Here is a 21,844-nt window from a genome sequence, read left to right on the forward strand (position 1 = left end):
GTCTTCCACCCATCTGTAACTATTCACCATAGTGTTGTACCCCACCACATAGCCCATCGAGTATATAAGCTACCCATAGCTTGGCTTCAACTCTCCAAGCATCCCTGTACAAATTGTCTACTCCATACCAAGCAGCACCAAGCATATCATCATAAAAAAACCATGTATCTGACAACAAAAAGCTCGAACACATGTCTGACCCTCCCTCCCAACCAAATAAAGTGGAGGCCTCAACCATAGACCCTGCACCTATTGAACCATCCACTGCATAGCTGTATCTACCATCATATTCATCAACCATAGCTCACATGCCTTCAATGGAATCAAATCCACTTGCTTGGGATTCTCCTTTATCCACCACTGGACATGTCTGCTGCATTGGAATCTCCACCGTCTTTGGCAACACAACCTCCTCTTTGGCCACACATGTGATTCCAACATCATCAAGATCCTCCTTGTGAATTGGCCCTTCAAGGTTGATCAACACTACCCGCTTATCAGCTTCAACCACTTGCTCTTCAAGCATTTCTCCCACATTTGCATCATGCTCCGCCAAGGAAGAGAGAAACTTGTTCTCTATTGCATTATCCTCTTCTTCCTCCATGCTATATCCCTCCTAGAAAAACTCTACACCTGTTGCACCACCATGGCACATTCCACAACCACTTTCATCAGCATGGCCATTAGCATGGCACCACACACCAGTTTTACCTGCCCGACATCATATACCAACTCCATATCTGCATCTTCATCTGCCTGCTGCTCCACAAAAGCTTGACCATCAACATGGCTTTGCTCACTTTCTTGACTTGCTTCTGAACCCTCGATATCTGCAGCCCGATTGAATTTTGCTACCTTTTTATGTAAACTTTTCACAATAGCAGGCTTTACCTCTTCAATCCGCACTGGAACCTCAACACTTGCTACCGCCTTTGCCTACTGGCTCACTTCAACATGGAGCTTCTCCTTGTTGACAAGCTTGTCCACCCTCGGCACATGCACATCACAAACTAGAAATCTCCAAGGAACATAACCAACCATAGGCCTTACCTAAATAGGCTTTGCACTTTGAATAATTGGAATCACCTTTGGTCGGACCAAAGAACACTTTGCTACCTCTGAAACAGGCACATAATTTGCCGGATTCAGCACGCCCAGCTCCAACTTCCACTTTACCTTTCTGCTCTTCATCTTGTCCACATAGACCATGTCTTCATAGGTATCCGCACCGTCCTTGATCTTTTCTCTAATCCTCAGATGCAAGCACTCTAGCAGCTTTGATAGCTTCAACTATTGATTTCTTTTTACCCCATTAGCAACCTCTAACTTCTTTCAACAAGTATCAAATTGCTCAATGAAAATAGAAAAATCCTTACTCACATCCTGGCGTATTGCCTTCAACTTGGCACCAACTTCCTCTGCAGTGATCACGTCTCAAAACCGCTCCAAAAATTGAATTTGCAACCTTTTCCATGATCCTAAAGCACTGCTCTTTAAAGTATCGAACCAATCTTGTCCCGTCCGCGCATCAACAACGGCACCATTTTCAGCTTTTCCACATTTGTCAACATATGCATTGACAACAGCCATAACTTGAAATATACTAACCAATCCTCCGGGTCTTCAACACCCATAAATATGGGGCCAAATCTGGGCTCCACCATATTGACCAGCTTCAAACTCGACCATCGAACACTTGGACCATTAGTGAATCGCTTTGTCGGCTACCAAATACCGCTTTAAACCTCAAATCGGAGCATCAGATAGCTCTTCATCAGTGGTGGCACCAGAAGATGGAGAGGGAAAATGGGAACACACCCAACACTCAACACAATGCCTTACTATAGCCCAAGGTATACATAGTGCCCCAATCCAGTAGATTTCATCTTCAAAATCAACACTATCCGCAAGAAAACCATCACCTACACACAACCATATGCACACACGCTCTGCAACACACCAAATAAACTCAATCATTCTGCTCTGTCCAATTCACAGCCTTCAACACGTACACAACCTCTCTGTATCTCCCTTTTCACGATAAACCTCGAGAGGACACACTCCCGAAAACACACTGTGTAGTTTACCTAATGATGATTTGTAATTGTAATATATTTTGAAATACCCTCTTAGCCTCTCTGAGTCTACACCCTTGTAAATGGCCGAATGGCCGTGGGAAAGTTCCCTTAACCTTTAAGTCAAAACCCTTAGTTTTAGACTAGAGGGAGATCATTAGCTAAGGAGAGTTTTTTGAATGTGCACTGTGAGAATCTTCTTGCTGCTACTAATTGTAATCCACTTTTCTCCTAGACAAGTAATCAGAATTCATTTCCAAATAACACATTGTGTTCCTTGTCTCTTACTCTACAATTTAAGTATAACCATTCTCAATTATGCCGTGGTTCCCGGTGCATTACTTGTGAGCTAAATGCATTGATTTGAAGGTTAAAATGGTTGTTTTTTGATGTTTTGATCATCGATAAGTGTTTCTATGCTTAAGGGGAACCTTCTCGTATAGTTCTGTTTTAAGTTTTTTGCACATTTTTTTTTATTGATCGTGATTTATGTACCTTCCTAGATGGTTACACAACTCGGTAGGATTGTGCCCCTAGGTGTTGTAATACCTCTCCTTAAGTTTCACTGCATTCTGAATTAGTTTGGATGTTAAAACGACGTGATGACTAGAGCGGTGAGATTGAATGCATACTGATTATCTAACTAGGAAGTGGTTGATTTGCCTTTGTCATAGTATGAATATCTTATTGAGTTCACTTTGGTGATATTGACACTCTCATTAAGTCTCCGTGCCCCATCCCGAGTCGCTTCCTTGCAAATTGACATTATGTTAGTACAAAAAGCTATGTTGTAGACATCCGTCACGGTGACCAGTGCACTAACATTGCGCCGATGCCGGGGAGACCAATCCTTAGGTGGTAAGTAACTCAATGTATGAAAAAATCCATTCCAAAGCTTTTGACACCCATTTCGCTTACACATAGACAGTGAAGCACCTAGACATAGGTTTAGTGCTTAGTAGAGACTGGAGTCCGAGACTAGCCAGTGCTACTCCTTATGAGCAAAGAAAGTTGTGAGTGAAGTACAAGAGATTATTTCGTTCTTTGATTTCCCATGCTTGGAAAGGACTGTTCCACCACACATTTCATTGTCGTTTTTGTACTGTTAAATTCAATTATGTTTCTGGATTTATTTCAATTTATAGGAGTAGGTTAGGTAAAAATTTACACCATCATTTGGGGCCAAAAGGATCGAGGAAAAAATTGTCAAAAACATTATTTTGGTGTTGATGACCATAACTCTGAAAAGTTGAAAAATTGATGGTCAGAGCTTCAAAACTGAACAAAACCTAGAAAATCTTCAGAAATGGGATAGAAACACTTGCTAAAAATAGATTGTGCAAAAAAATTCCAATTTGCCTGTCCAACATGGATCGCGATCCATGTACCTTTCTGGCAAAATGGGCTAAAACTGTTTCCTTTTCTTAGAATAGGCCCTCAGGCACCAGAACCTTGAGTTTGGTCACAGAAATAGAGTGCCAGAAGATCAATTAAATCAAGAAATTAGGTTGAACAGAGCAAAACCTTGGAAATTGAGGAAAATGAGGAACAACTGAACTTTTACTTTTCCAAATTGAAAAAGGAAAGAGAATTGGAATCAACTAGAAGCAGGGAACAACAGAACCAAAAATCATGACCAGATGCTTCCCAACATGGATCGCGATCCATGTACCAGGTAGACATTTGACTGTGAAATTTGACAAGTACATCCGTGAGCACTAAGGGAACAATTTTTTCAAAAAGAGCCATAGACAAAATGTGAAAAAAAATGATCTAAATATCAAAAAAGAAACTGTATGAAAAAAACCGCAAAACACACACAAAATCTTTCCTTTGACTCGGAACACAAAATCTTTCCTTTGACTTGGAAAAAGTTGATCAAATCCAAAAATAATTGGGGAATAGCATCACCAGACCTTTTGTCACAAACTCACAAAGTATCAATCCAAAATCTTGCCAAACATGGATCACGATCCATGTACCTTTTTGGAATTTTTAGCTGATATTGGGCAAGTAGAAAAGTGATAACATTTGAAGAACTTTCTCCCAAGCGACCCTTATCAGAAAAGTTCGAAAAGAGGGTAAAAGGGGCAAAAAATCAGATCAAGGGGGAAACCACTGAAACATACCCTGAAACTGACTTTTGTTTGACCTAAAAACTCCCAAAACATTCAAAAACCATATAACTACAATCATAGACCAACGACTAGTTGCGAGTCAAGTTTAAGTACATTTTGATACTAAGGAACATAGATTGCGATCCATGTTCCCTTGACACATTTTGATACAAAAGTTGCACCATAGCTAGAGGGCATCATATAGAGTCTAGTGGTCCTTTCAAAATTGAATTTGGTTGCAAAAAACCATACTTACCAAAAGCCCAAAGCTGGCAGCAGGTACTCTGGCCAAGTGACAAAATTAACCTAGCTTCCAATCCAGAGGTTCATTTCTAAATATTTTGATACCATAAGACCTCCTAATCATGTTGAACCTGATGGTATCAAGAAAATTCCAATTGCCTTCCCAACATGGATCGCGATCCATGTTCCTATGGGTCAAAACAATTGCAAAATTTCACCACACAAAGAGCTAGCCCACAATACCTTGGTGGTTTTTTTAGAATTGAAATTGGAACTAAATTGTTGATGTTGTGTGTGGAATTGTGTGTTATTGAAAAACCTAGTTAAGATTTTGTCGATTAAAAGCCAAAACTAACAGGAATGGTTGTAAGCTCATAGCTCTCAAGCATTTTTTGACAGGTTGTAGTGAGGCAAGATTTTCCATGCATGGGAACCCCCATATATTTTTTCTCTTTTACCAAAAATATTTCCTATTATATAAGTTACTTTTGATTTTTCTTCCCTTTTTCACAAACGTTTTAACCTTTATTAAATAAAATAAGACTTATGCTAATCAATCACGATGTAGCATAAATAAGTAAGCTTTCTTTGTTGATCTCTTTTTGGACTTTAAATATTAATATATATATTATAAATTACATTATATATTTTTTTTAGTATTTTTTAATATATTTTTCATGTATATATATTATTCCACCCTACCAAATATTTTTCATTTTCAAACCTCAACCCCACTTTCAAATTTTTTCACTAGTTTTCAAACCTCAACCCCACTTTCAAATTTCAATAATACCTCCATCTAGATGATTGCCACTCTTTTCAAAACTCTAGGTCATGTTTTCATACACATGAAGGAGCTTACACTTGAAGGCAAGAGAGAAGTCCACTCAAAGGGGACCACCAAAAGACTTTTGCAGCCACAAATAATACATTGTTTGGCTGAATTTTTTATGTAAAGAAGAACCACGAATCTGAAGGAGCGTTCAACATGAAAGATGTAGCTCGTGATCTCAACTTTTAGCTCAAATGTTTTCAGAATTTTTGGAGTTATGAATGCGGAGCTATAATTTTTGTAGTGGACCCCAGTTTTCTCATGTAATGGTGCCACAGGCCATCCCTAGTTTCTTCCCTCTAGAATGGCTATGGTTCTACAAGTCTTCAAGCATGATTACAAGAGACAAGGCTCTTTTAATGAGGTCTTGGCAAGTCTAGAGTGATTCTATCACCATTTTTGGAGGATCCATCCTCATCAACAATTATCCACCTTCGACAACCTCTCTTATAATTTTCTTACCTCTCTCTTCTCTCCCTAATAAGCTTACGTCTAGCCAAAGCTAGACTATTGTAAATATCTCTTATCCTCTACATCCTACCCACATTCTCTCTTCTTCTCTCTCTATTGACTCTGGTATTTTAAATAACGAGGAGACAAGATGGGAGCCACAGTCACATGCATTTTCCTAGTCATCAGAGTGGGACACTCACCTCAATTAGAAATATTGCTAAAACCTTCCCTCCTTCCCTATATAAGGAGGCCATGATAGCTCACTAGAGACAGACACACACACACACACACCTATCCATACACACTCTTGTGCTACATGCTTATAGCATGAACTCTAATCACATAATCACAACACCATCACCATGCACAAAAGATGAGCGCCACACCTCCACACCACTTGTAATTAAGGGTTGAAGGCACAATTTCAAGAAGAAGAAGGGTGGACACACTCATGATATTCCTCGCCATCAACTCCTATCTCTCCATTATGCCTCCTACGATCTTGTTCCCTTCTCATTTTTCTGCCATACGCTACCTATTGTATTCATCTTTTGCAAGCAATCAACACACTCCATCTTGGTGCCATACTTTGTGTCGCTTTGGATACACCTCATTGTGAGTATGGTATATGCTTGTTCCTTGCCTTTTTTTTTCTCTACTTATGTAAAGGTGTGCGGATTCACCACCATACACACACTCTCTCTCTCCCTTTCATATTCCTATCATCTTGCTACTTGCATCTTGAGGTGTGCGGATTCGCCACCTCTTGTATGAGAAGTGAGCATACTCGCAAGTTTCCCCTACCTCATTATCTTCCTTACTAACATGCACGAGTAGCAAGCCCATTCTCACTCATTCACCACTCCTCTCACCTTATTCTCCGACCACCCCATTCCACATTTGGGCGTGGATCTTGAAATTGTTTTCCATGGCATGCTTCATTGTGTATATGTATGCGTCCTAGCCGCATATCTTGCTAGGTGGTGCCCCTATTGTGTATCCCCCATGATGAGGCCATTTTGCATAGTCTTGGTGTAGAGGCCACCGGGTCTATTTTTTCACTTCCGCCTCTCAGTAGGTACTAGAGGATACTACCCATCAAGTAAGACCAAACAAGGAATTCAAACTAGCTAATGGGGTAACCCGGTTTGGATTTTGCAATACCAATTCTTCATGAATTTGCGATCAGGAAGATTGTACCAGAATAGAAATCCTAGCATCTTTGACCAAGGAATCAATCACTCAATGGAAGAAAGACTTTAGAACCCACTTTAGAGGAGAGCTTCTCTAACACTTCATCAGAAAGATCATACAGTCTCATGACTGAGGATTCTAACAAGTCGAACCCTAAGGGAACAACTTCGATGGAGGTGATTAATATTTTGACAAATAGGTGCATGCCATGTATACAAGAATGGTGGGTGTGTAAGAGATGTGTAAGAGTGGTCAAAGAATGCACATTTCCCCCCAAAAAGGAGGTGAAAATTTTTATGATTTTCGGTCTTCCATAACTCCCACATATGATCTCCAAGTTGAACAGAGATCATAGATCTGCAATCTACGCGTCGAGCTCTTTCCATAGATATGCTACATGATATGGTTTTACCCGCTAGATTTTTAATTCCATTTTGGGGGGAACTTTGAATTCAAATAAACTAGCCATTTTGCCTGTTTGAATTCAAAGCTGTCCTTTGATTAATTTCTTAATACTAAAGGTTTGACTGTCTTAAATTTCCAAATAAAGAGACCCTCCTAGACCCCACTCTCTTCCTAATGAATAATTTTAAATAATTTTCTTTTACAAAAAAGCAAAAAACGATAGATAATCAACAAAAATTGATAAGTCGAGCCAGGAAAAGTCGGAATTGACTTTTGAAAGGAAACACTAAAAATTCAAAGCAAGGACTTCGAACATGGAAAATATGAAAAGATTTGGCACAAGATGGATTTTGAGCCAACTTCTAAAGGATCAAAACTGCAGATCAAACGCCATTTGTCAACCAAACATCAGAATGAAGAATGGTTCGACTTGCAGGTGATATGAACAACAAGATAGGATCAATGGAGGTAAGTATGAGTGGGGCATTCCGGGTAGACTAGGAATATATAGTCAAATGGGGCAACATAAGCTCATTTGCATACACACAGAGAGAGAGAGAGAGAGAGAGAGAGAGAGAGAAGCATACGGTTTTTGGATTTGTTTCTGTCCGCTGTGACCACCTCGATAGCTCTTACTACGCCGGATTCGACAGGTATGATCATTAACCTTACAAGAACATGTGTGTATGTCCCATGCTGCATCAACATTGCCAAAACAACAAATCAGAGCAGTACAAAGTTACAAAATCTGCAACCTAACAGGGCCAATGAGGGATTTCAAAACTCATCAAAAACCAAAAACCTTTCTTCAGTAGACCCCAAGTAGCTGGCAAAATCAGGAAGGACAAAAACAACAGCAAAAGGTGGCGGAACATGGATCGCGATCCATGATCCTCAAACCCTAAAATCAGATAAACAGTACAGAAGCATCCATAGGTGACCAGGAACAACCTCCCCTAGCTGGAATTGCAAAATGCTTCCCAACATGGATCGTGATCCATGTACCTTTTTGCCAAAATGAGGGCAAGAGTGGCTCACTAGCTGGGGAATGCAAAAATATGATTGATGCTGCAAAAATAATCACAAAAAGTGCTCTTAAGATCATCAAATCCTCTTGGTTTTCTACCTTCATTCTGCAAATGGTCTTTTGACCATTTTTATAGGAAAAAGGGTAGGACTCCGACAAAAACTCAGGGAAAGGACAAATGGTAGGATGCCATCCAAACCCTTGGAGTAGCGCTAAAAGCATAGTTCTTGAGGAGTTTCCAAATTGCTGCTTAAGCCACTCGGGAGACTTCACACTCTCCTCAAAGCCTATCAACAAGGAAATGTAACTTAAGGATGCTTGTAGGATCAAAATCAAGCAAAAGATTGCTTGCAAAGTGGTGAAATTTGCCAAAATCAATTTGTCTCCTCAAATGGATTCAAATTCTAATGGAATTTGACAGAGATCCAGGCAAAGCTGTGAACTACAGGCACAAATCATCGAGAATCGAGGCAATGACACATATCAGGCAAAGCATGTGCCCAAAAATGGTTCCAAGAAACAGATATGATCAAAACGGAAAAAGCGTGGCCATAAACTAGAAAATGGGGCAAACTAAGGAAAAACATGTCCAAATCTAAGAAAATTTCACCAGTGTACTAGGAAGACCTTTGGGAACATATGTGCAAAGAAACTGTATCAAAATTCATCTAAACATGGATGGCGATCCATGTACCTTTTTGCCCAATCAAAGAAAAACACATGCCATCTGATCCAATATGTTCAAAAAAGCCAAGCCATTAAGTTTCAAGCCATTTGAATTCCAATATCCTCTTCAAAATGCCAAAATTCTCCAACTCTGCAGAGAACTTCCAAAATTTAGCCCATGTCAAACCATTGATCCAAATCCCAAAAACTTTTGGACCAAGGCACCATCTAGATGAACCCTACTAGATGATATCATCAGAATTTCAAAATGTTGTCCAACATGGATCACGATCCATGTACCTCAAACCCTAAATCCAGAGAAATTTTCACAGTAGCATCTCCATATGCCCAGGAACAACTTCCCCTAGTTGGATTTCAAAAATTCCTCCCAACATGGATTGCAATCCATGTACCTTGTTACATTATGCCCTTGTGCCTATAGTAGTCCTAGATGCACTGGTGAAATTTAGTCAAATTTGTAGTAGTTTTGACAAAGTTATGCTCATTTTTCATTTTATGGTGGTCAAAGTTTTCCACTTTTTGACAGTTCTGATCAATGGATAAAACTTGTTTTCAATGCTAAAATTGACAGCAGGATGCCTCGAAGGAAAGCACAAAGGGAGTGAAATGCTGCATCTTATGAGATAACATATATCTCCTTGAATGAGAAGGCTAACATCACCAAATAGGTACTCGAAGCAGTTCCAGCTAACACATTCATTGGAAGAATTCAAGCCGCGGATGGAGAAATAGTGAAGACCACTATTTTCCCAAGCCTAAATGTGGACACTAGAGCCATAAGTACAAGCAGGGGGCAGATGCCTACGATTGGACAGTTTTCTATGGTTGGGGAACGAACTTCAAACGAGCTTATGAACTCATAAGCTCTATTCAGTACAATGGGGAAGCCACTTTGATTGACAAAGATGTGGCAATAGTCAAGGTTAAGATCATAACAAAAATAATCAATGAAGCTCTCCATCTATAGCAAGGGACGCACAATCAATTGTAAAATACAACATCAATAGACAACGACAAAGCTTTCCTAAAGCAAAGAGGCCACAAATTGACATATCAATATTTGATATACTCAGAAATTGAATTGCCATTGCACCTCATATTTCAACACTTCAAAGTGAAGAAGCCACCAAGATATACAAAACTGCTGTTGCACATGGCAGTAGTAATGGCAATGGGCTTGCCAGAGAGAAGAGTGGTCAGTTGTAGATTTTGAAATCACCTTCTTGACAACATCGTCGAAGCAAACCTAAAAGGGATCCAAAAAAGTAGGACCTATACGAACGCAGGGCCAATGCTGACACGGATTGCCTATCAGGCATTAGGAATGATTGATGATCTACCACCAGCAGAAGCACAGATAGATCTAATTCACAAATCTAAAAGAGCAGTAAGACCTGTGGTTGGCCAGACCATCCAGAAGACCGAAACAGGAAACTAAACAAACAAGGCAAAGTGCAACCATGAGGAACTCTGACAGTGAAAAGATAGAGTCGGATACTCGGAGTAGCTAGGAAGCTGGGTCCCAATAAAAAGATATCCCTTCGCAGTACCAGTCTTCAGAAGAGGAGCATGACAGCCAGTTCTCCTTGGGATATACAAGATTGAGGAAGAAAATTGCCCACGTGGCAGAAGCCATCCCAATAACACAAGCGAGGAGAACAATGGAAGAAGCACAGGCGTTGAGGGAAAGGAACCGCCAACAAAAGCATGAAGAAAAAATAAGCGAATGAGGAGAAGCTAATGGTGAGAAAGAAGAAGAGGAGGAAGAAAACATTCCATTTCTATACAGGCAAACAGCGTCTATTGAACGGATCAAGCAGGAGAAAATACAAGAAGCCGAGGAAAATTGAGAAATTGCGAGCATTATGCGACAATGGATCCATAGTGAGCTCAAACAAAAGATGAAGCTAAGGGAGAAAGAAGAAGCAAAGAGATCACACGTTTGTAATGGCTATTGCCCTCACAGGAGCAATAGGCATTGCGGGAATGATTACCCACGACTACATTATATGAACATCAACACATAGAATGATGATAGAAGACAGTACACAATACACAGGCACAGACCACCACTTGCTTCATTCATGTGTGATCCAGACACAGAGTTACAACAGTAGATGCCATGAATATCATAGAGATTGGTTGAGTTACATCAAAAGACAGGTATGCCCCTCCATATACAACCGCTGTTCTAGCGCAGATCGGGAACGGTGCACACACTCCTGTCCCATGATATCCTGTGAAGAACTGCCGCCACGGTCGCCTCATACTGCATGACTCCTGATCCACAGTGTCCAGATCTCCGCATGACCGCATGTGCGGCTAATGCCGTAACACCTGGCATGCACGGTGGATTACGTGAACCCACACTCAGCCCCTCCGGTTGGAAGGTTCCGGTTGTTGCTCTTTGACCTATTCTGGTGAAGAGGAAATATCAATGTAGCCAAATCCTCTAAAATCTGCAGTATGTGTCCGATAGACCTCATCCAACAGATGTGGGTCTATCTCAATATGTTCCGGCCAAGGAGCCCGAGGAATAAACTGCGTTGGCAAAGAAATAGATTGCGGCGCCTGTGGCAAAGAAGCAAGAGGTGTATGTAAAGGATAATAGGAAGAAAGGTATCTATTAAGAGCAGACCAAAATGGAGGGCAAGGTGGTAGATTGAGAGAGAAAGAATGAGCCAAGGTCTCCACCAAAAAACAGACCCTGCGCCGCTCCTTACGAAATCGACGAATCATTTTCTGCAAACGAGATACATGAGCCTGGTCTTCAGCACAATCCTCTGTAGCTTGCACCCAATCAGCAACATCAAAACCCGCAGGAACAACACTCTTACCTCTATCAGTGTTGGATGACTCAGGTTGCTGCACCACAACCTATTGAGTGGGTGGCTATGCTCTCACCTCAGTCGATAAGCGTGTGCTCCAACTTTGTAGTTAATTGTCCAAAAAAACACGGAGATCCTCTTGCATCTCCACTGCCAACGCATCCAAATCATTCATATTGATCATTAAATCACCAAGGTGCGAGGCTAAGTATGAGGCAAGGCTCTGCTGCATTCTCAACTGAAGTAGTTCCTGTTGAATAGAAGCCAAAAATGTGGCATTAGCCTCTCGTAGCATTTGGGCCGCTACCTGCGCTTCCGGCTCATTTACTCTTCCCTCTGTAGCGGGGGCTGGCCAGGCCGCACGAATAGACTTTGCAAGTCTGCTCAAAACAGTGCCACACGCCTGTATTTGGTCAACCGGGGTTGCTGCCATAGCCTCCTAGGGTAGCGCTGCGGGAAGAGTACCTCCCGTCAAGACACCCGCATTGGTAGTTCCAGAAGTTTCTGGTTGCAAAGGAACATCCGTAGGCGGAGAGCCCGTCCTCAGCGGAGTAGCACTTGCCACTCTCTCCTGCATTTGGAGACGCCAGGGTGCCATTGCAGAATCCTCCGGTAGAAGAGATGCAATCGTCGGAGGTGGTGTAGAAAATTGTTGTTCCTCCCTGCCGCACTTGCGGTTTGCTGATCCTGCACCTGTAGTGGCCATCTCTGGGACTCCAGAGGATACCTCTGCCGTCAAAGGACCCGGAGAATCCCCAGTGCCAACATTCTGCTACTGTGTTTCCCCCCCATCAGGAACTGCCAAAATTTGTGGTTGCGACAGAGGAGCAACAGTCCCTTGGACCACCAATCTATCATCTTCAAAGTGTCATATAGGACGCAAGGCAAGAGGAAAAACTTCCCTTAGTGGAAAGATCAGTGTAAGTAGTTGGCCAACTTTTGGGGTATTTCACCCCAACTGTGCCATCACTCTTTGGCATTCTTCCAAAAGTCTTTCTCTGACAACAGCTGCCCAAGCCACTGGCCCAAAGTTGGCCGAATGCAAAACATTTCTGGCTCTGGTCGAGATGGTATAGGTTTTGGCCTGTAGCCAAATCGCCTCGAGAAACCATCGATACGCATCCCTGGTTGCTACATCTGACAACCCTGAAAGTTTATATTCACCTTTTACTTTCAAGCCAAACTCCTGCTCTACATCTGCAGCAGGGATCACATGAGACGCGCGCACCATGCCATCGTTGGGAAAATAGCAACACCTGGAGATCCTTTCGGCTGTCAGTTGAATCTGTTGATTATTCAGCACCACAATATCTCCAGCAGCCAGTTGCTCAATCAAACCTGCTGCCTGCGGGTGAATAGGTATCCCTTGCCAGTCCAAGTTGGCGAACACGCTGACGAAGGAAATTTGGAATGGCGGCCTCTACACCAAAACAAACTCCATTGCGCCACAAGGGAAATGAGATGAGGGCACCACCTAGTCTTGGAAGCGTGGACTAGGACCGCTACACAAAGAGAGAGATAGAGAGAGAGAGAGAGAGATCACTATGAATGAAGCATTAGCCGTAGTGTGTGTACAAGGAATGGATGACTTCAAACACTCCCAACACAAATAGCATATAGATTACCAAACAATCACTCAAGGATTAGCCAAGATCACATCAAGCACTCTCACACACATATAAAAAATTTCTCTTAATTAACATAAGTAAGAGGAGGAGAGGTTACTAGCATGAAACAATTTGCACTCTAGGATGTGCAAGAATAGAGTGAATGAATGAGCATATGGGCTCATGGTGAGTGATACAAAGGCTCAATGGGGCTGAGGGAAGCTTGAAATTACAAAGGGGAAGGCCTCTTTATATAGGAAAGAGAGTGATTAGGAGTGAGGTTAAGATCCAAGTGTAATTTGTACAAATGAAGCTTGATTAGGGACATTCAACCAATGAAGAAGCTCCTTCCAAGTGATTTGTTGACCAATTAGCTCCATCATCACTTGTGTTGTCTTCACTCCTTCCTCCATAGCTTGAGTCCAAGAGCTTCCTTATTTTAAAATGTAAAGAATCTACATAAAATCAATACATATCTAGTAATAATAGGAAGGGGTTGAATGAGAACTTATGAATTACAACAAGATTAAGCATGACTTGAGAGGTGATTAGAAGAGGAACTTTGATGGGTTTTTGAGCTTGAGAGAGAGGAGGAAGGAGAGGAGGGTGAGAAGACTAATGGCTGATTTTAGAGAAGGTCTCAATGTGGAAAAGGAAGGGTGTGTGTGTGTAAAGGTAGAGGGGGTGGTCTCCACCACAGTTGAAAAAACTGGCGTCCACCATTTTGGCCATATCTCCTAGACCGTAGATGTAAAAATTATAAAAAAAACTATGGCCAGAATCTCCAACTCATCAGCTACAACTTTGATGAAGACAACTTTTCTTGGATCAGAGTGGAAGTATTTTTTAAAAATTCAGCAAAATCATGTGTATGGTTTCTTCCTTTACCAAGTCTTCCACTTGGGTCCCATTTGTTTGAATCATCATATGGCTCCAAAGCCATGATGATATGAGCCACTCATGACCCTTGAATCATGGGTGCATGGCTCCACAACCACATCATATCTTTTCTTTTCACATTTACATATTTTCCCTTCCCTTTACCACTAGGTTCTCCCTCTACCTTTCACCTCCGGTGAACTAGTCAAGAAAAAATCTTTTTTTTATTATTTTTCCAAGAGGTTGTTCTCACTCTTTCTTTTATTGTAAACCTCTAGAAGCAAGGAAAACCAACAAAATATGATAAACAAAAATTTGTGATAGGCTCGGATCAACGCGTAGCCACAAGCCTTGCAACCAAGCGTCCACTCGTCGAAGAGCGAGCTGCTGTACAAGAGTGAAGGGGATAGATACATTGCAGGAGAGAAGCAGTCATGGCAACGATGAGATGAAGGATCAGAGAATATAGAACTAAGGATGCGTGATACACAAAACAGGAGAAGCACAATAATACACAAAACAGGAGAAGCACAATAAGAATCGTCTGCATGTAGTAACCCTCTCACAATGAGTTCCCAAAATAGGGTGATCCACGGTGTCGCAACCATCATAGCTCCTTTCCTGCTTTCCAAGATTGCATGCAAAAGAATCTCCAATCATGATTAGGGCGGCTTCCGGCTCTTGTACCACAACAAAGGGGTACTGAATCGGGGTAGGTGAAACATAATGGCATAGTCTGAAACCATTGACCGGCACAGAAATAACCTCCCCCCGCAAATCCGCCAAATAAAAAGAGATGGGCCCGCATGCTTGAAAAATAAAAATGGTCCTGACCACCGTAATTTAAGCTTCCTTGGAATCTTCCCGAGACGCAAATTAAAGACAAGGACCAGCTGTCCCCGAACAAATTGCCGTGCTTTCGGGCTATCCAGCCATTTTTTCCGCCTAGATTGCAGATCCTGCAGCACCGCAAAGCTATTTAACCGCTCTTCATCCATTTTCTGCAAAACATCCAAACGATAAATCACAGAATCCTCCGAAAGAAACCGATCCGCAATCAGCATCCGCAGGCTCGGAATCACATGCTCCACCGGGGTGATTGCCTCCATGCCAAATGCCAACTTAAAAGGAGTCAATCCTGTTGCCACTTTATAAGCTGACCGATAGACCCATAATGCGGAAGGAAGTTTCACATCCCAATTTGTTCGATGCATATTCACTAACTTTGTTAAAATCCGAATCAATTGCTTATTAGTTGATTCTGCTTGCCCATTCGCCTGAGGATAATATGGAGAATATTTCTTGTGCAACACAAAATAAAACCATAGCATTCTCTCCATCACCTTATTAAAAAAATGACTACCCCTGTCACTAACCAGCTCAATAGGGCAGCCATATCTAGAAAAGATATCCTTATATAAGCATCCAGTCATAGAAACTGCAGTATTATCTCTCAAAGGCCATGCCTCCACCCATTTGGTGGCGTAGTCCGTGGCTGTCAAAATGTACTTATTACCTGTGTGAGCTGCAACTGGTTTAAAAGGTCCAACAAAATCCAAACCCCACTTTTGAAAAGGCTCCAAGGGTAAAACCGGCTGAAATGGAATTCTGGACCTTTTGGTAGGTTGCCCTAATCGCTGACACACATCACACTGTTGCACATAATTTCTCGCATCCTAAAACAATGTGGGCCACCCTAATCCTAATTGGAGAACCTTTCGAGCTGTGATTAATGCTGCAAAGTGACCTCTTGCAATACCGGTATGGACTTCTTCCAATACTGCTTCCTAATCCTATGGTGGCACACATCTGAGTAATACATCCACCACCATACGATAATAGAGCTTCCCCATAATAATCTCAAAATTCCTGCTTCTGATAGCCATACGTTTCCTTTGATGGCTGGACAAGAAGGAAGGCATTTCGTCGTTGTCGAGAAAATGAAACATCTCCTCATACCATGTCTACGGGATGCTAGGGATGACCCTTGCCTGTTGCGAAACTGCTATATCCTCTGCAACTACTCCTGTTAGAAACAGAGATGCATCCGGAAATTCATCAGCTACCCCCGTCGGTGGCTCACCAGAATCTAACCTGGATAGGTTAATCAGCCACCGCATGCTGAGCCCCTGGCCGATGTATGACCTCAAAGTCAAATTCCTGCACAGCAAAAGCACCCATCTGGCCAATCTTCCCGTCAAATTCTGTTGCCTTACCAGGTATAAAAGAGCCGAATGGTCCACATGGAAGAAAAAACGTCGGCCCAACAGATAGTGCCGAAATTTCTTCACTGAATAAATCATCCCTAAACATTCCCTTTCGGTTACTGAATAATTTCTTTCTGCGGATGATAATCGTCTACTAGCATAATAGACAGGTCGGAATCATCCTTGACTTTGTTCCTGCATCAGCACACTGCCAATAGCTCGATCCGAAGTTTCCACAAACACATGAAAATCCTGACCCCAATTCAGAGCAAGCATAATCGGAGATTTGGATAGCTGAAGTTTTAATCTCCGAAAAGCAAAGTCACATTCCTGTGTCCATTCAAAATCTATAGCATGCGCTGCCTGAGTAATCGGGATTGCCAAATGCGCGACAAACCGCAAATGCCTCCCATGCCAACGTGCTTGACCCAGGAAAATCTGACACTGTTTCTGGTTCCGCTGTGGAGGCGCTTCCATAATTGCGGCAATTTTATCCGGATCCACGGAAATACCATCTTCATAAATTATATGCCCCAATAGCCGGCCATTGCGAACAGCAAATGCACACTTTAAAGGATTCAAACTAAATTTTACCTCTCTGCACTTCATAAAGCATAACTGTAATTGCCTCAAATGCTCCAATTGCGCTCCAAAAACACTGAGATCATCGAGAAAAATTCTCATAAAATCCGTCAAATAAGGACCAAAAATTTGGAACATATCCCTTTGAAAAGTTGAAGGTGCATTCCGCAATCCGAACCACATCACTGTGCAGGCAAACACACCCCATGCGGTAATAAAAGTTGTTCTTGGCTGATCCCTCAATGCCATTCGGATTTGGTTATATCCACTAAACCCATCCAGAAAAGTATACATCTCATGTCCTGCTACATCATCCAAAATGGAATCCAAGAATGGAAGAGGAAAAGGATCTGGAACACTAGCCGCATTCAAATTTCGGTAATCCACACAAATTCGGATTTGCTTGTTTTTCTTTGGTACAACCACAATTGGAGAAATCTACTCCGGATTATCAATAGGGGTAATAAAAACCACTTCCAAAAGACGATCAATTTCCATCTTTACTTGCTTTGCCACATTCGGATTCATCCTGTATGAGTGCTGCTTCACTGGCATCGCATCCGGTTTCAGATTTATTGTATGCTGATAAAACTTAGGATCCAATCCCTGCATATCCGCATATTCCCATGCGAAAACATCCTTAAATTCTGTAAGTAACTTGATCAAATCATCTCTAAAACTTGCCTCAAACTGCTTATTAATGTATATGGGCTGAGACTCCGCTTGCTTCGCAAGAAAGACCTTCTCTAATTCATCTTCTTTAACCCTTGTAATTTTTTCCATCTGTGTCTCAAATGCACGTTCTTGCTGAATAAAGTCCTCCAATGATTCAGGACTTGGAAGCACTTGTTGTTGCTTCCCTATTCCTGCTGGAGTTCCTGAAATCCCCACGGAGTTCCCTTTTGGAACTAGAGAAATATCTGCAAGATATAATCCGGATTAGCTTTCAGAAATTGCTCCTCTTCATCCTCTTCTAATCCTTCCACCATATTTACTGTTTTTACTTTTACCGACCATGCTGCCTGAACTGGTTGTCTGCATGTTCCCAACATCACCCGCACTTTCCTTTTACCCTTCTTTAATGTAAGCATATTTGCTTCCCAATTATGCTTTTCCCTCGCTTGTCGTAACCAGGGTCTCCCCAAGATAATGTGATAATCCTGATTATGATCTTCAATATTGAAGACTACTAAGGAAACAACAAAGGATAAGCCCGCCACATCCAAGACAATGCCCTGAAGTAAACCCACTGGTTGCACTCTTCTTTGATCTGCCATGCAGACTACAAATTTGTGCAAGCTCCCAATCACTGAGGCCAAAACGCTCACACACTGCCTGAGTAATAATGTTTACTCCCGCTCCTCCATCTAATAGTACCATGTCAATGTATGTTCCATGGCTTCTCCTGCTACTACAGCCCTAGCAATTACATTATCCAGTGGAGTAGTTACCTTATCCACTGTTTCCATAGCCGTTCTAAGATCCTTATTGAGCCCCCGCAAAAAATAATCATTCAGTACTTTGGCTCTGCCGGCCTTTGTGCCTGAGATACCCTCTGCAAAAGCATCTGAAATTTTGCAGCGTAATCCTCCACCACTGGCAATGACTTCTGCCGCAGCATTCGCAGCTTTTCCAAATGTTGAGGGACTGTCTTCTCCGTTCGAAACCTTTGTAGAAACGTTGTGGATCCGTCAACATATGCCCGAAAATGATTATCAGGGTATTTGGACAACCATTTTGTCATAAAATCTAATATCTAACCAACCCAAATGATTTTCTCATATTAAATTGATCACTTAATGTGGGAGAATAAACGGGAACAAGTGTTAAGATATAGATATGTGATAATAGATCTATCTCAACACGGGGCCAATGGTAAAGGGGCCCAAAAGGGAGATGTTCTATCAAAGAGCAAGGCTAACCAATGGAGCATAAGACCTTACGGTTAGCTTCATTGAAGACCTCCAATAAATGTGTGTAAAAGTCCTTTGACCTTAGGTAAGAGCTTGAGGTGGGAACCCGGCCCAAGCTCGAGGTGCTTGTCCTGCTTGAGGCGCTTGTCGTGCTTGAGGTGTTTGTCATGCTTGAGGTGCTTGATTAAGATGCTTGAGGTGCTTGACTAGCTCCATGCTTGAGGTGCTTGACTTGCTGCATGATTAAGGTACTTGAGGTGCCTTGAGAAGCTTGCCTGAGATGCTTGTGGGAACACCCCCTAGTTCAAGTGCTTTGTCATGCTTGGTGAGTAAGGTGCTTGATCACCTAAAGTCAAAAGCATTCCTACGAGAGGGGGGGCGAGCCCTTTTCCTAGGGGCTAGAGAGAGAACACCCACTCACACACACAAGGGAAGACCCAACTTGAAGAGGCAGCAAGGACACATGTCAGGCCCCTACCCATGTTACCTTCATGTGTTGCTTGAAGCCTATTGACTAAGCTTCAAAGGGGTCCAATGATAAATTACATGAATTATCTAATTGTTTTAGCATTTAACTAGCCCTCTCTCTCAAAAAGGAAATGGGGACACTTGTCTCAAGGCTACCCCTACTGCTTGTAATGCCTCCTGCTCATGATTGTCTAGGCTGGGAGGGTCCAATGAGCTTCAAGCATGAGCTACAAGGGGGGGTCGACCCAAGCTAGCTAGGGGCTTGCTTGAGGGGTATACTCACCCACACACACTCACAATCACTCTCATTGTGTGCTATGGGAAGTGCAAGAGCTCCCTCTCCAAGCAAGTAGAGGTTGAGAGCCTACACCAACACTCTTGACTATGGAGTGCAAATCCAACCAAGAGCCATGCTTCAATGCTTGAGCTTGTCATCTCCTTCTTCTTCATTACTATGCTATTATGTATGCTAGCAACAAGAGTATGATAAGTGAGGAACTAGTTCTTTCTCCTATGAAATGTTTCTTCTTCCTCTTCCCTACCCTCATTCCCTGCTAGCTCTCTCCACCTTCGAAGGTGTTTGAGGTCTTGGGACTGAGGCTTGGGACAATTAAAGCTTTCTTCAAGTTCATGTTATGCTATGATTGTGATGCATGAAGCTTTCCATCTTCATTGCATCACCTAGGTCACAAGGAACATAAAGAATGTATTGTAACAAGTCTCTCTTAATGGGAGAAATCATAATACAAATGCCTATTGGAGGGGGGGCCGGCTCCACATAAATCCGGTTCTCAACTATTGTCATGTTCTCTAAATTCTCTCTCTTGCAAAAGTATTGTTCATGCCAAGTTAACTAATTGCTATGATTATGTTGCTATCTTCAATTATGTCTACCCGCTATGCTCACAAAGTTATTTCTCGAAAGTATTCTCAATAATTTCCGCCATTCTCAAGTTGAATAGGCTAATTCCATTACACATTTTGCAGCTTTCCCCGAAAGTGTAGATTCAATCCATAAGCTTTATTGAATTGGTGCAAATGTGCATCAAGGTCTTCGCTCGAAAGACCTCGAAACCGACTATACTTAATATGAGGATGAGCCATCACCCCTTGCCCAACTGTACCTCCTCCCGGAAAAAGCTGACGAGCACTAGGAGGTGGAGACAGTGGCGGAGACACCCCCGGACTGCTTACCGGAGACGGTGGTGGAGCAACCTGTGTAGGTGAGGGTGAACGTACGACAGGAGGACATGACTGACTGCGTGGAGTACGCCTCGCTCACCGCAACCGCCTACCACGCACTGGGCATGGTAATGGAGATACAGATTCCTCAATTTGCGGTGAAGAAAAAACAAATTCATCCGAACCGCCTCTCCTCCGACGTCTTCCTACAATTAGAACCACAGGGTCAGGCGGACCCTGCGACCTAGTGCGCATGCATATTCATCCCAGGTCGTCCATCACGCATCGTGGTCACTAGATGTAATGGCTATTGCCCGCACAGGAGCAATAGGCATTACGGAAATGATTACCCGCGACTACATTATATGAACATCAACACATAGAATGACGATAGAAGACAGTACACAGTACACAGGCACAAAACACTGCTTACTTCATTTATGTGTGATACAGACAGAGAGTTACAACTGTAGATTCCATGAATATCATAGAGATTGGTTGAGTTACATCAAAAGACAGGTATGCCCCTCCATATACAACCGCTGCTCCAGCGTAGATCGAGAACGGTGCACACTCTCCTGTCCCATGATATCCTTTGAAGAACTGCCACCACGGCCGCCTCATACCGCATGACTCCTGATCCGCAGTGTCGAGACCTCCGCAGGACCGTATGTGCGGCTAATGCCCTAACAATGTTGATGATCTAGAATCATCTGATGAATCTACTCAAAGCAAAAACGAGGAAGATAACTCACAAGGGAAGGAAGAGCAAGAAACACTTGACCAACAAGGTAAGGAATTTGATTCTCCCAAGGACATTGGAGTACCTTCAGAGACTGCAATAAAAGAGAAAGAAAAATTTGAAGACCTCCCAGAGCAAGGAGCTGAGAAGATGCAGTCGGAACAAAAGACAGATCAAGAAACAGAATCAACACAACCCAAGCATACCATAACTTCAGCAGCTATAAAAGAACTGAAACTGGAAGAAAAAACGATTGATGAGGCTGGGACATCAGATCAAGGTCAATAAAGCCATCAAAAACCAAGAGTGCAAGTTGTAATAGAGGAAGGAGCGGAAATGGTCAAGTCATTTGACATTGATGCTCACTTAAAGCATATCAAACTCCAGTTTCAATGCCAAAGGT

Source organism: Adiantum capillus-veneris, chromosome 12 (genome assembly GCF_014529385.1).
Source record: "Adiantum capillus-veneris isolate H3 chromosome 12, ASM1452938v2, whole genome shotgun sequence".
In the NCBI taxonomy this organism is placed as follows: Eukaryota; Viridiplantae; Streptophyta; class Polypodiopsida; order Polypodiales; family Pteridaceae; genus Adiantum; species Adiantum capillus-veneris.